Genomic DNA, 14,324 nt, shown 5'->3' with positions numbered 1-14,324 from the left:
GGAATTTGACCTCACCAGTGATTATGTCAAATGGATGATGTCAAAATGTCAAAAAAAAAAAAAAATCTGTTGGAGGTGAAGACAAAGGCTGTTGGGCTGACAGAATCACACCGTGGATACTAAAAAAAGGTGCAGAGGCACTAAGTGTGCCACTCTCTATGGTGAATAAAAGGTCACTGCAACAGGAGACCTGCCGGAAAGCTGGAAGACAGCCAATGTAGTTCCAATATACAAAACAGGGTGACAGACAAGAGGCGCTGAACTACAGTCCAGTTTCCCTAACTTGTATACCATGTACGGTGATGGAGAAGATCGTGAGGAAAAGGCTCGTAGAGCATCTGGAGGGAAATAGCTGTATATCACACCATCAGCATGGGTTCAGAGATGGTAAATCGTACCTCACAGGCTTAATAGAATTCTATAACCAGGCAACAAAAATTATGCAAGAAAAAGAAGGGTGGGCAGACTGCATTTTCTTAGACAGTCAGAAAGACTGTCAGAAAATCCTTGATACAGAATCCTATAAAAGGCTGTTACAAAAGTTGGAGAAGCTGGTAGGATTAAAAGGTAAGGGGCTTCAGTGGATAAAGGAGTATCTAAGCAACAGGAAACAGCGAGTAACGGTGAGGGGGGAGGCATCAGAGTGACGAGATGTCACCAGCGGAGTCCCACAGGGCTCTGTTCTTGGACCCATCCTGTTTCTGACATAGGTAAACGATCTTCCGGAGGGTATAGACTCAATTCTCTTAATGTTTGCTGATGATGCAAAAATTATGAGAAGAATCAAGACAGATGAAGATAGACAGAGACCACAGGACGACCTGGACAAACTGGAGGAATGGTCTAGAAAATGGTTGCTAAAGTTCAACTCAGGAAAGTATAAAGCAATGCAATTAGGTGAAGGAGGAACACAAGGTACCATCTGGGAGGTTAAAATCCTGCAAGAATCAAATAGAGAGAAAGTTTTGGGGGTTGATATCACACCGAACCTGTCCCCAGAGGCCCACATCAAAAGGATATCATCAGCGGCATATGCTAGATTGGCCAACATAAGAAATGCCCTTAGAAACCTGGGTAAGGAATTGTGGTATAATAATTATACCACTTATGTCAGACCAATACTGGAGTATGCAGCTCCAGCTTGGAGTCTATACCTAGTTAAACACAAGGGAAAGTTAGAAAACATTCAGAGATATGCCACCAGAGGTATGTCCCAGAACTGAGAGATATGAGCTACTAGGAAAGGCTACGGGAGCTAAACCTCACGTCCCTGGAAGACTGAAGAGTAAGGGGAGACATGATCACCACCTGCAAAATCCAAAGGGAATTAATAGGGTGGAGAAAGGCAAACTCTTCAATACGGGTGGAACACGAACAAGGGGACACAGGTGGAAACTTAGTTCCCAAATGAGCCACAGAGACATTAGCAAGAATTTTTTCAATGTCAGAGTAGTTAACAGATGGAATGCATTAGGCAGTGATGTGGTGGAGGCTGACTCCATACACAGTTTCAAGTGTAGATATGATAGAGCCCAGTAGGCTCAGGAACCTGTACACCAGTTGATTGACAGTTGAGAGGCGGGACCAAAGAGCCAGAGCTCAACCCCCGCAAGCACAACTAGATGAGTACAGCCCCAGGATGTACCTTGACGTTACCTTGAGGTGCTTCCGGGGCTTAGCGTCCCCGCGGCCCGGTCGTCGACCAGGCCTCCTGGTTACCGGACTGATCAACCAGGCTGTTGGACGCGGCTGCTCGCAGCCTGACGTATGAGTCACAGCCTGGTTGATCAGGTATTCAATATATACCGACAATAGCTGTAAAGCTCCCAGATACGTATTTACTGCTAGGTGAACAGAGGAGTCTAGTGAAAGAATCTGCCCAATTGTTCTGGTGTTGGCCGGGAATTGAACCCGGGTCCTAGGACTGTGAATCTTGATTGATTGCATGTTCACGTGAGGTCCATGTGGAAGCTGTGTGCTCTAGGGCTCTAAAGGAGAGGTTTAGATACTCACTATTAGCAATAGTGAGCAATTAGCTCACTCACTATTCTCACTCTATTCACTCACTCACTCACACTCACATATTCACTCACTCACAAGATACTCACTATTAGCAATAGCAATTAGCAATAGATCTAAGATAGATCTAAGCAATCTGATCTAAGCAACAGATCAGAGAGAAATAGATACTCACTATTGATTAGTAAGTATCGTTTTCAATCGTATCGGTCCATCTCTGTTCTCATCTTTATTCTTCTCTCTCTCTCTCTCTCTCTCTCTCTCTCTCTCTCTCTCTCTCTCTCTCTCTCTCTCTCTCTCTCTCTCTCTCTCTCTCTCTCTCTCTCTCTCTCTCTCTCCCTCCCTCCCTCTCTCTAGTCGACCAGGAGGTGTTTTAGTCAACCCAGGAGGTGTTGTTGTCCCTCTCTCTCTCTCTCTCTCTCTCTCCCCCTCCCTCTCTCTCTCTCCCTCTCTCTCTCTCTCCCCCTCCCTCTCTCTCTCTCCCTCTCTCTCTCTCTCTCTCTGCCCCTCCCTCTCTCTCTCTCTCTCTCTCTCTCTCTCTCTCTCTCTCCCCCTCCCTCTCTCTCTCTCTCTCTCTCTCCCCCCCCCCTCCCTCCCTCTCTCTCCCTCCCTCCCTCCCTCTCTCTGCCTCCCTCCCTCCCTCCCTCCCTCCCTCCCTCTCTCTCTCTCTCTCTCTCTCTCTCTCTCTCTCTCTCTCTCTCTCTCTCCTTCCACTCTCTGATGCATATCATTCATAAGTCACAACTCAGAAAACGTCATCTTGTTACTGGGATACTTTAATATTTTTGGTAGAGAGAACACTTTAAATCTTTGTTCACAAAGAGTAACGTTGATGATCGATTACATTTCCACTTAGAATCTATTCTCAAAACAAATAATATTCAAATAAAATCTTCAATAACCTTACGTAAACAAATTGCCAACAAAATTACCTTAACATAACAACAACAATAAAATGATTAAGATTTTCTTGAACCAAAAATAATACATTATTTTGGTTCAAGAAATAATTTTGTTGAAATGAACCACCACAATAGTAGAGAACCAGCCAAGTTCTGGAGGAAAGTTAAACACCTCCTGGGTCGACTACAACACCTCCTGGTCGGCTAAAACACCTCCTGGTCGGCTAAAACACCTCCTGGTCGGCTAAAACACCTCCTGGGTCGACTAAAACACCTCCTGGTCGACTAAAACACCTCCTGGGTCGACTAAAACACCTCCTGGGTTGACTAAAACACCTCCTGGTCGACTAAAACACCTCCTGGGTCGACTAAAACACCTCCTGGGTTGACTAAAACACCTCCTGGTCGACTAAAACACCTCCTGGTCGACTAAAACACCTCCTGGGTCGACTAAAACACCTCCTGGGTCAACTAAAACACCTCCTGGGTCGACTAAAACACCTCCTGGGTCGACTAAAACACCTCCTGGGTCGACTAAAACACCTCCTGGGTCGACTAAAACACCTCCTGGGTCGACTAAAACACCTCCTGGGTCGACTAAAACACCTCCTGGGTCGACTAAAACACCTCCTGGGTCGACTAAAACACCTCCTGGGTCGACTAAAACACCTCCTGGGTCGACTAAAACACCTCCTGGGTCGACTAAAACACCTCCTGGGTCGACTAAAACACCTCCTGGGTCGACTAAAACACCTCCTGGGTCGACTAAAACACCTCCTGGGTCGACCAAAACACCTCCTGGTCGACTAAAACACCTCCTGGGTCGACCAAAACACCTCCTGGGTCGACCAAAACACCTCCTGGGTCGACTAAAACACCTCCTGGGTCGACTAAAACACCTCCTGGGTCGACCAAAACACCTCCTGGGTCGACCAAAACACCTCCTGGGTCGACTAAAACACCTCCTGGGTCGACCAAAACACCTCCTGGGTCGACCAAAACACCTCCTGGGTCGACTAAAACACCTCCTGGGTCGACTAAAACACCTCCTGGGTCGACTAAAACACCTCCTGGTCGGCTAAAACACCTCCTGGGTCGACTACAACACCTCCTGGTCGGCTAAAACACCTCCTGGGTCGACTAAAACACCTCCTGGGTCGACTAAAACACCTCCTGGTCGACTAAAACGCCTCCTGGTCGACTAAAACACCTCCTGGGTCGACCAAAACACCTCCTGGGTCGACTAAAACACCTCCTGGGTCGACTAAAACACCTCCTGGGTCGACTAAAACACCTCCTGGTCGACTAAAACACCTCCTGGTCGACTAAAACACCTCCTGGGTCGACTAAAACACCTCCTGGGTCGACTAAAACACCTCCTGGTCGACTAAAACACCTCCTGGTCGACTAAAACACCTCCTGGGTCGACCAAAACACCTCCTGGGTCGACTAAAACACCTCCTGGGTCGACTAAAACACTTCCTGGGTCGACTAAAACACCTCCTGGGTCGACCAAAACACCTCCTGGGTCGACTAAAACACCTCCTGGGTCGACTAAAACACCTCCTGGGTCGACTAAAACACCTCCTGGGTCGACTAAAACACCTCCTGGGTCGACTAAAACACCTCCTGGGTCGACCAAAACACCTCCTGGGTCGACTAAAACACCTCCTGGGTCGACCAAAACACCTCCTGGGTCGACCAAAACACCTCCTGGGTCGACTAAAACACCTCCTGGTCGACTAAAACACCTCCTGGTCGACTAAAACACCTCCTGGTCGACTAAAACACCTCCTGGTCGACTAAAACACCTCCTGGTCGACTAAAACACCTCCTGGTCGACTAAAACGCCTCCTGGGTCGACTAAAACGCCTCCTGGGTCGACTAAAACACCTCCTGGTCGACTAAAACGCCTCCTGGGTCGACTAAAACACCTCCTGGTCGACTAAAACACCTCCTGGGTCGACCAAAACACCTCCTGGGTCGACTAAAACACCTCCTGGGTCGACCAAAACACCTCCTGGGTCGACCAAAACACCTCCTGGGTCGACCAAAACACCTCCTGGGTCGACTAAAACACCTCCTGGTCGACTAAAACACCTCCTGGTCGACTAAAACACCTCCTGGTCGACTAAAACACCTCCTGGTCGACTAAAACGCCTCCTGGGTCGACTAAAACACCTCCTGGGTCGACTAAAACACCTCCTGGTCGACTAAAACACCTCCTGGTCGACTAAAACACCTCCTGGTCGACTAAAACGCCTCCTGGGTCGACTAAAACACCTCCTGGTCGACTAAAACACCTCCTGGGTCGACTAAAACACCTCCTGGTCGACTAAAACACCTCCTGGGTCGACTAAAACACCTCCTGGTCGACTAAAACACCTCCTGGTCGACTAAAACGCCTCCTGGGTCGACTAAAACACCTCCTGGTCGACTAAAACGCCTCCTGGGTCGACTAAAACACCTCCTGGTCGACTAAAACGCCTCCTGGGTCGACTAAAACACCTCCTGGGTCGACCATGTTATACAGGGAAACAGGTGTATAACATGAAGAACATATACCTACTGCCACTGGGGAAGACAAAGGACAGAGCCTTGTCGAGCCCCGCCGGTGACGCTCTGTCACTGGTCTCTTTACAGAACCCTTGTTGTCGACTCTGTGTATCATCACCTTCCCCTGGTGACGATGTCGGCGCTTAACCCGTGTGTACACCTGCCCAAGAGAACACAGGAGCCTCGCAGCACCTGTCTCCAGAGGAGGTACACCTGGTCATCCAACTACTGTGATCATCGGGGTTCTCACCCGCGCCACACGCATTACAAATGACTTCAATTGTTTGCTCTAGTCCGCTTGAACATTTGGCTACGTTCCTAGATTTCATTTAATCATTGTTCCTGTACTCTAGTGGCTAGTTCCCTACTGTTAGACTTTCACATATATATATAATGTGGCATAACTGTAATGATGGTACAAATAAACACAACGTTTAAAAGTAAATGGAACATTTACTGACCAAAGAAATACATAAATAATAATTTGTCCTTAATCAAGTCGGCAGTCAACGGCTGCTCTCAACCTTCATTAATACTAATGTTATTCTATTCACATGTATAGTCTCAATGTATCCTACCTAATGAGGGTATACATATATAATAATGAATATATATGTTCCCTTGGGAATGCTATTCAACAAGGGGGGGGAGGTGGAGGGGGGCAGATTACTTAACTAGGAAATGTTGGTATCTCCAGTGGTGTGTAGCTGCCATGTGTCGCTGGCTCACCCTGGCCTAACACGTATCCTCTTCCTTCCTCGTTCTTCCTTAGGTGACGGGGCCTTGATCCTCTGGACACACCAGGCGGACACGTCCTGCGGGGCGTCCAACGGTGGTGTCAACACTGGATTTCCTTTGACCCCTCGTCGCTCTGCGGGATGTACCTTTTCCCGGCAGCCTTGTGTCAGTGCCCAGTGCACTGATTCACCGCCATGGAAAAGCCATCACGATGGCTGACTTCACTAGTTGGGTCAGTTTTGATACAGGGCGCCCTCACAGTCTGTTCAATTTATTCACTGTCTTTATAAGGTGATCATAGAGGTTTAATTTTGCTTCTCTGGCTCATTTTACTAGTTACATAGATTTGTTTGACATCGATGCAGGATTGTTTACAGTCACAGCATTGGCACAGTTAAAAAAACACTCCGTTTCCAGGGTCATATTCAACATTCCACTTGCCTCCTTACAGGCGAAAATCAAAAGGAACTCTTGCTTACCATGACGTCGGTCGTGTTTTTAATAGCCTCTTCAGTGTCTACTCCTTGTGGATGCCACACACCGAGTCGTTACTACTTCCGACGCTCACTGGTCGGGACTGTGTAGGCTTCCACAGTCAGTCCATTCGTGTTGCCCCACCAAGTCCAAATGAAAGTACAGCTTCCTCCACTGAATCTGGCATGGTATCAAGTTTCTTCCACTCTCAGTAGGTCCTTTCGTCGACTATACTTGTTCGACCTTATTCCAGAAAGGTCCTGTTGCCTCTTCTGGACTCAATTCACCACTTAAGATCCAAATCTGCCGGTTTTAGCGAGAGCGCCCAAGGTCACACCCTCCATGTTCGAAGTCTAGCCGAACAGTGAGTCGGGCTCTGCTTCCTGGGGCGGGCTCGGTGCCCGCCGATGACGTCACAAAGCTCGTCGCTGGTTGGCTGAGCATCTGAGGCACTGCCAGTCACCTCTCTCGTTGTACAAGCTTTAGTCATGTGTCGTAGCACTGCAGCAGTTCTGGGATGTATCACCGCGCACCTGGGCGCTAGTTAGTTTTGCAATCTGGCACACATGGGCTCACCATAGCCCGTGCTACTTGGAACTTTTTGTTCCAGGTAGCGAATCTTAAACAACAACAACATCTGACACAATTTTCCCCTTTTGTAGTCAAATATGACACAAGATTGTGTATAAGACTCGTTCCTTCTTAACTTGAATTACAGCTTAGACCGTCGGGAATCTTTCGAGTTAGATAACACGTTTCCGTCCTTGAGGACGTACAGGTGTTATTAGAGGCGAGCATAACTACCAAACCAAGAAGACCCCATCGTCGTTACAAGACTACTGCGCCATGCACGAGCAGCCCCACAGAACAAGCAGGTTGTCTCTCCAACAAAACGTCAAGGATTATATCCACTACAGGAATTACCCGAGGCCCAGAGTACTAAATAACCTCGCAAATGTTGAAGAACAGGCACCACCAGCCCCATAATCTACTTAGTACTCATGAACAAATCTCAACAATTCAACATCTACATAGAACACCTAATATATGAACAGACTACAGCCATCATTTGCTCAACCAAGGCCAATACGGTTAGAAAATCAACAAGAAACATGAAACTAAGCCATATCGGTGATTAAGTCACAACAGCACTGTTTCTCCCGGAAAAGCTGAACGAGCGAAGCACCATCTTCACCAGCACCTCTCCACCACTGGTGAAGCAGCGACCCACCAGGGGCCTGGTAGCCTGGTGGATAGCGCGCAGTACTCGTAATTCTGTGGCGCGGGTTCGATTCCCGCACCAGGCAGAAACAAATGGACAAAGTTTCTTTCACCCTGAATACCCCAGTCACCTAGCAGTAAATAGGTACCTGGGAATTAGTCAGCTGTCATGGGCTGCTTCCTGGTGTGTGTGTGTGTGTGTGTGTGTGTGTGTGTGTGTGTGTGTGTGTGGGAAAAAAAAAGTAGTTAGTAAACAGTTGATTGACAGTTGAGAGGCGGGCCGAAAGAGCAAAGCTCAACCCCCGCAAACACAACTAGCTGAATACCAATGATAACCGGCAAACACAACTAGCTGAATACCAATGATAACCGGCAAACACAACTAGCTGAATACCAATGATAACCGGCAAACACAACTAGCTGAATACCAATGATAACCGGCAAACACAACTAGCTGAATACCAATGATAACCGGCAAACACAACTAGCTGAATACCAATGATAACCGGCAAAAAAATGAATAAAAAGCATCACTTACGAGAGAAAGCTTTGCTTCGCACACTATTTCACGTATCAACTCCTATCACAGTATCAAAATCACCCACAAAGGCAGAGTGGTTGGGCCACTATCTTGTACCTCCTCCTTTCTACCTATCTCCCGAACCTACTTCAAGATTTCCTATGGCCTTTACCCTAACCCTTCCATCCCCTGCTTACCAGCTCTCCTGGCATCGTCGCTTCCTTGTCGATCTTCAAACTTCAGGCCCATCTCGCTCTCTGAACACTTTAATCTCCATCAACTAAGTGTCATTATTATTCGCTATAACTGTTTTATTGTGTTATAATGTATCTAACGAAACCAAAATTGACCCAAATTCTCGTATAATTCCTTTAATCTGCATATATACAATATATATATATATATATATATATATATATATATATATATATATATATATATATATATATATATATATACGTGCTAGTGGCTAGTGGCGTGCTAGTGGCTTTACAAGACTGTAATTACCATATTTGTATCCTCACATTCCTTATGTACATTCTTGTATATGCATAAATAAATAAATATACAGCCTCTGGAATACTTTGAAGGAAGTAAGTTATTATCAAAAGAAGGCACCAAGCCGGGAAGGCTATGTAGCACCTACTTATCTTGAGGTTATCTTGAGATGATTTCGGGGCTTTAGTATCCCCGCGGCCCGGTCCTCGACCAGGCCTCCACCCCCAGGAAGCAGCCCGTGACAGCTGACTAACACCCAGGTACCTATTTTACTGCTAGGTAACAGGGCCATAGGGTGAAAGAAACTCTGCCCATTGTTTCTCGCCAGCGCCTGGGATCGAACCCAGGACCACAGGATCACAAGTACAGCGTGCTGTCCGCTCGGCCGACCGGCTCCCATACTTTGAAGGAACTACTTTCAAGGAAATTAAACAGTTGGACGAAAACGGTAGGGATGAGTTGAGTCGGCAAGTAGCAGAAGTAATGCCAGAAGATGTGGGGAGCTGCCAGCACTCGGGGAGGAGAACTGGGGAGATTTAAGGAGATAATAAACAAATGTTTAAATGAAAACAAATCCACTTTTTGATCTTGCAACCTTAAACTGAATTTATAAATCTACCGTTCTTAATGTGCCCGAAACGCTGTGTGTGTGTGTTAGTGGCTTTGTTAGGTTGTAAGAACACCAATGTTATTTAATCTCACAAACCCATTGTAAAATAAAGTCTTGTAAATAAATTATTATTATTATTGTGTTTTCAGAGGAAATATATATTTGGATAGAAAGCATCAAGGGCGTAAAAAAGGACAGTTTCACAGCTGTTATAAACGACAAGAATATTGGAATCTCAGCGTTAAAATATTTAAAAAAGATTGGTACATTTTTAAGTACTTTAGATGTTATTATTAACATCTTTATTGACAAAATTAATTACAATTTTGCCTAATCTGAGGATTTTGATAAGGTCTTATTAAAGTGAGGATAATGCTGGTATTCACTGTCACGCAGGACAGAGGGTCATACATAGGACAATTTAGAGTACTTTAGATCACAAACATAATTTTCATAGAATGTTGTAGTATCAAAATGTCTGAGGAGACAACAATTTTGGTGATTTCTTATTTTTTGTTGGTCTTTTGGGTATTATATATTTGGTGTTTGGATTTGGGTTTTTTTGCTGGTGTTAGAAAATGTTCTTTGGGCGTTTGGAGTTTATTTTGTTGTTGGCAGTACAAATATGTTTTATAAATTGTGTTTTGAGTGACTTTGATCCATTCTCGCCCGTAGATCTGATGGTGTAAAATGCGAGGGTATGGACATTCCTGAAACTTTGTGGTATATTGTTAATATATTACCTATCCTTCAATTTTAGTCATTCTAATGATATGTTGTATGTTTCTAACAGTTCAAGTCTCACACCTCTAATTGGGAAGGTAGAAGTTATTATATGGCTGAACACCTGTTCACTCCAGCCACAGCTGTAATCATTTTGACATATCTGACCAACAGAGTTTCTAAATCTAAATGTGAATCTAGATTATATAGTTCATAAATATTAATAATCACGTATTATCTTGAGGTTATCTTGATATGATATCGGGGCTTTTTTTTAGTGTCCCCGCGGCCCGGTCCTCGACCAGGCCTCCACCCCCAGGAAGCAGCCTGTGACAGCTGACTAACACCCAGGTACCTATTTTACTGCTAGGTAACAGGGGCATAGGGTGAAAGAAACTCTGCCCAATGTTTCTCGCCGGCGCCCTGGATCGAACCCAGGACCACACGATCACAAGTCCAGCGTGCTGTCCGCTTGGCCGACCGGCTCCCTAAGGGAGCAGCCTAATTTTGTCAAGCTTGATCAAAAATGCTGAATAAAGATAGACTATCATTTTCTGAAGAACGGGGTCGTATTTTGATTTTTTTTTGGTTCAGTGTGGTCATCGTGAATCCAGCTACGTAAGTTACCCCTCTCCCACTTTTTCATTCAATGAATATGGGATGCATTTGGGTTTTCTAATTCAAAATCTTTTTCTTAGTCCAGGAAGACGAGGAGTTTCATATTTCGGTGGCGATGGACGTAAGCACAGGTAGTTAAATTTCCTGAACCTTCTTTGAATCACAGTATTTTTAGATGAAATGGCCCAATTTTACATTCGAGTCTATTGAGAACCATTTTATCCTGAATTGGTGTGATGAGGAGACACCCTAGGGGCCTGACGGCTGAGTGGACAGCGCTCGATATTCGTAGTACTAGGGTTCCGGGTTCCATCCCCGGCAGAGGAGGAAACAAATAGGCAGAGCTTCTTTCACCCTGATGCTCCTGTTCACCTAACAGTAAATAGGTACTTGGGAGTTAGACAGCTGCTACGGGCTACTTTCTGGGGGGAGGGGGGTGTAACAAACAGGAGGCCTGGTCGAGGACCGGGCCACGGGGACGCTAAGCACCGAAATCATCTCAAGATAACCTCTCAACCCTCTGAAGATTGTCACCCGATACCTGTATGTTCACCACATTCACGTGAGATGAACATGAAGATGAACATGAAGATGAACATGAACGTGAGAGATCCTCTCTCATCTGCCTTGTAATGAGATGGTTGTACTCGCCTATTTGTGCTTGCGGGGGTTGAGCTCTGGCTCTTTGGTCCCGCCTCTCAACTGTCAATCAACAGGTGTACAGATTCCTGAGCCTACTGGGCTCTATCATATCTACACTTGAAACTGTGTATTGTCTGTGAGTGGCAAGGATGACCACATTAACTCCAGACTGCTGGAATTTTAATATTAAAAAAGAATACACTTTCTCAGGTTCCTGTGATCTGGTTATGGGTGTTTTCTTGTGTACTGCTTCCACTCCTTACTGACGGCCTTACTAAGTCTCTGGAGTCTTACTGACGGCCTTACTAAGTCTCTGGAGTCTTACTGACGGCCAGGATCTTTCCTGTGTACTTGTACACAGGAATTACTATTGACAATGTTTACCAGTCTACACTTGTTAGACAGCAGATTGTACACACAAGGCACCAGAGTGTACATACACACACACACACACACACACACACACACGTGTGCGGTGAGTACTGACCTCGCCAGCACAAGATATTTACACCTATACAATACACCCAGTACACCCAGTAATATTTATATACTTCCCATGAAACCATTTCTGTCAAGATTCTGGCTTTAAGAGGCAATATTTGTTTACTTCAGTGTGATACATCTCTACTTATCCCCTCTTCCCATTAAAAAAATGCAACTGTTTCATCTAAACACGAAACGTTTAGACTTTCACCTAAACAGGAAACGTTTAGACTTTCACCTAAACAGGAAACGTTCAGACTTTCACCTAAACAGGAAACGTTCAGACTTCACCTAAACGGGAAACGTTCAGACTTCACCTAAACGGGAAACGTTCAGACTTTCACCTAAACGGGAAACGTTCAGACTTCACCTAAACAGGAAACGTTCAGACTTTCACCTAAACAGGAAACGTTCAGACTTTCACCTAAACGGGAAACGTTCAGACTTTCACCTAAACGGGAAACGTTCAGACTTCACCTAAACAGGAAACGTTCAGACTTCACCTAAACGGGAAACGTTCAGACTTTCACCTAAACGGGAAACGTTCAGACTTCACCTAAACGGGAAACGTTCAGACTTCACCTAAACGGGAAACGTTCAGACTTTCACCTAAACGGGAAACGTTCAGACTTTCACCTAAACAGGAAAACAACCTACCTAACCAATCGTAGCCACAACACAGAAATAGCGTCAATATCCCGGTGCAATACCGTTGACTAATGCATCTGCATTTGTGACGCATTGGTTGATTCAGTAACAAAACCAGGGATGGGATGGGTACGAGGATGGGTTCCGGCCTACTGCCCAGGAGATAGGGAGTAGGGAGGCTGGCAGCAACTCTCCCTATACCATGTTCATGACCCTCATATCCACCCACTACGCGCTCTCTTATGGATATCGCCGAAATCCCGGGGAAATGCGAAACCGGTTGTGCCGCAATAAATCCCAGCCACCCTGCCTTGCTGGGGGGCGGCTGGGCTCAGCACTGTCACTCCCATGAGACGCTTAAAAAGAGTATTTGGTGAGGACATTCCTGTGAAATATGCAGGGGGGAGTATAGTGCTAAGCCGAGTCATTACATGGGTTATGAGTACGGGAAAAGGGGGGGGGGGGTTGGCTGCCATATTTATATAGGACTAACGATGAGGGGGGTGGGGGGTGACTGCCATATTTATATAGGACGAACGAGGGGGAGGTGGGGGGTGGACGCGTTTCTGGAGTCTTCCAGCGCCGCCCACATGATGGGCGTGACTGTGGGCGGCGCTGGAAGGGCCACATATATATATATATATAATATAAATGGACAAATGTTTATAATTTCCGTATCAACTTTACTTGTATATTATGTTAATGATTAGTTGATCCGGCACAAGAGTAAGTGAATATGGGTCACTACATTACGCCTCGTCACGCACCGGCCCTTTAATATATTATTATTAATTCAAAGTAGACAGCATATTTACAATTTACTCTGCTAGGTGTTTACCTGTAAACAATTTGTGGGGGTTATGTATGTAGCCTATTAATCAAATAATTGATAATTGTAATCTACTGAATTAGTGTGTGTTAGTACTACTGCTTCTTGTTGTTAAAGATTCGCTACCTGGAACAAAAAGTTCCAAGTAGCATGGGCTATGGTGAGCCCATAATTACTACTGCTAAAAATGGGTTAGTTAAGAAGTAACTATATCTTAGTTGTTAAGTTTTCTAGTGTAATTAATGGCGGCAGTTGGTCCCTGTCAGAGCAAGTATGGTGTCTGTACAGTCTCTTGTATGTGTTAACAGCTCTCTGTGGTTACCTCAGTTCGTCACAGATTACCTCTCGGAATTTTACACAGTAACACTTGTATGACAATATTATGGTCAATAAAATGTGAGGTGTATTAACTAGGAATGTGTAATTGGTAAAACAAGGCTCACCCTTGTTTTGGTGATACCTGGTTGATACCTGGTTGATGGGGTTCTGGGAGTTCTTCTACTCCCCAAACCCGGCCTGAGGCCAGGCTTGTCTTGTGAGTGTTTGGTCCACTAGGCTGTTGCTTGGAGCGGCCCGCAGGCCCACATACCCATCACAGCCCGGTTGGTCCGGCACTCCTTGGAGGAATAAATCTAGTTTCCTCTTGAAGATGTCCACGGTTGTTCCGGCAATATTTCTTATGCTTGCTGGGAGGAGGTTGAACAACCGCGGACCCCTGATGTTTATACAGTGTTCTCTGATTGTGCCTATGGCACCTCTGCTCTTCACAGAGCAGAGGTGTCTTCACAGGTGTTGTCATGCTGCATAACCAACTAACCTATCTAAGAGCTACATGGGGTATAG

The sequence above is a fragment of the Procambarus clarkii genome, chromosome 76, assembly GCF_040958095.1.
Source record: "Procambarus clarkii isolate CNS0578487 chromosome 76, FALCON_Pclarkii_2.0, whole genome shotgun sequence".
NCBI lineage: Eukaryota > Metazoa > Arthropoda > Malacostraca > Decapoda > Cambaridae > Procambarus > Procambarus clarkii.
This window is presented reverse-complemented; position numbering follows the sequence as displayed.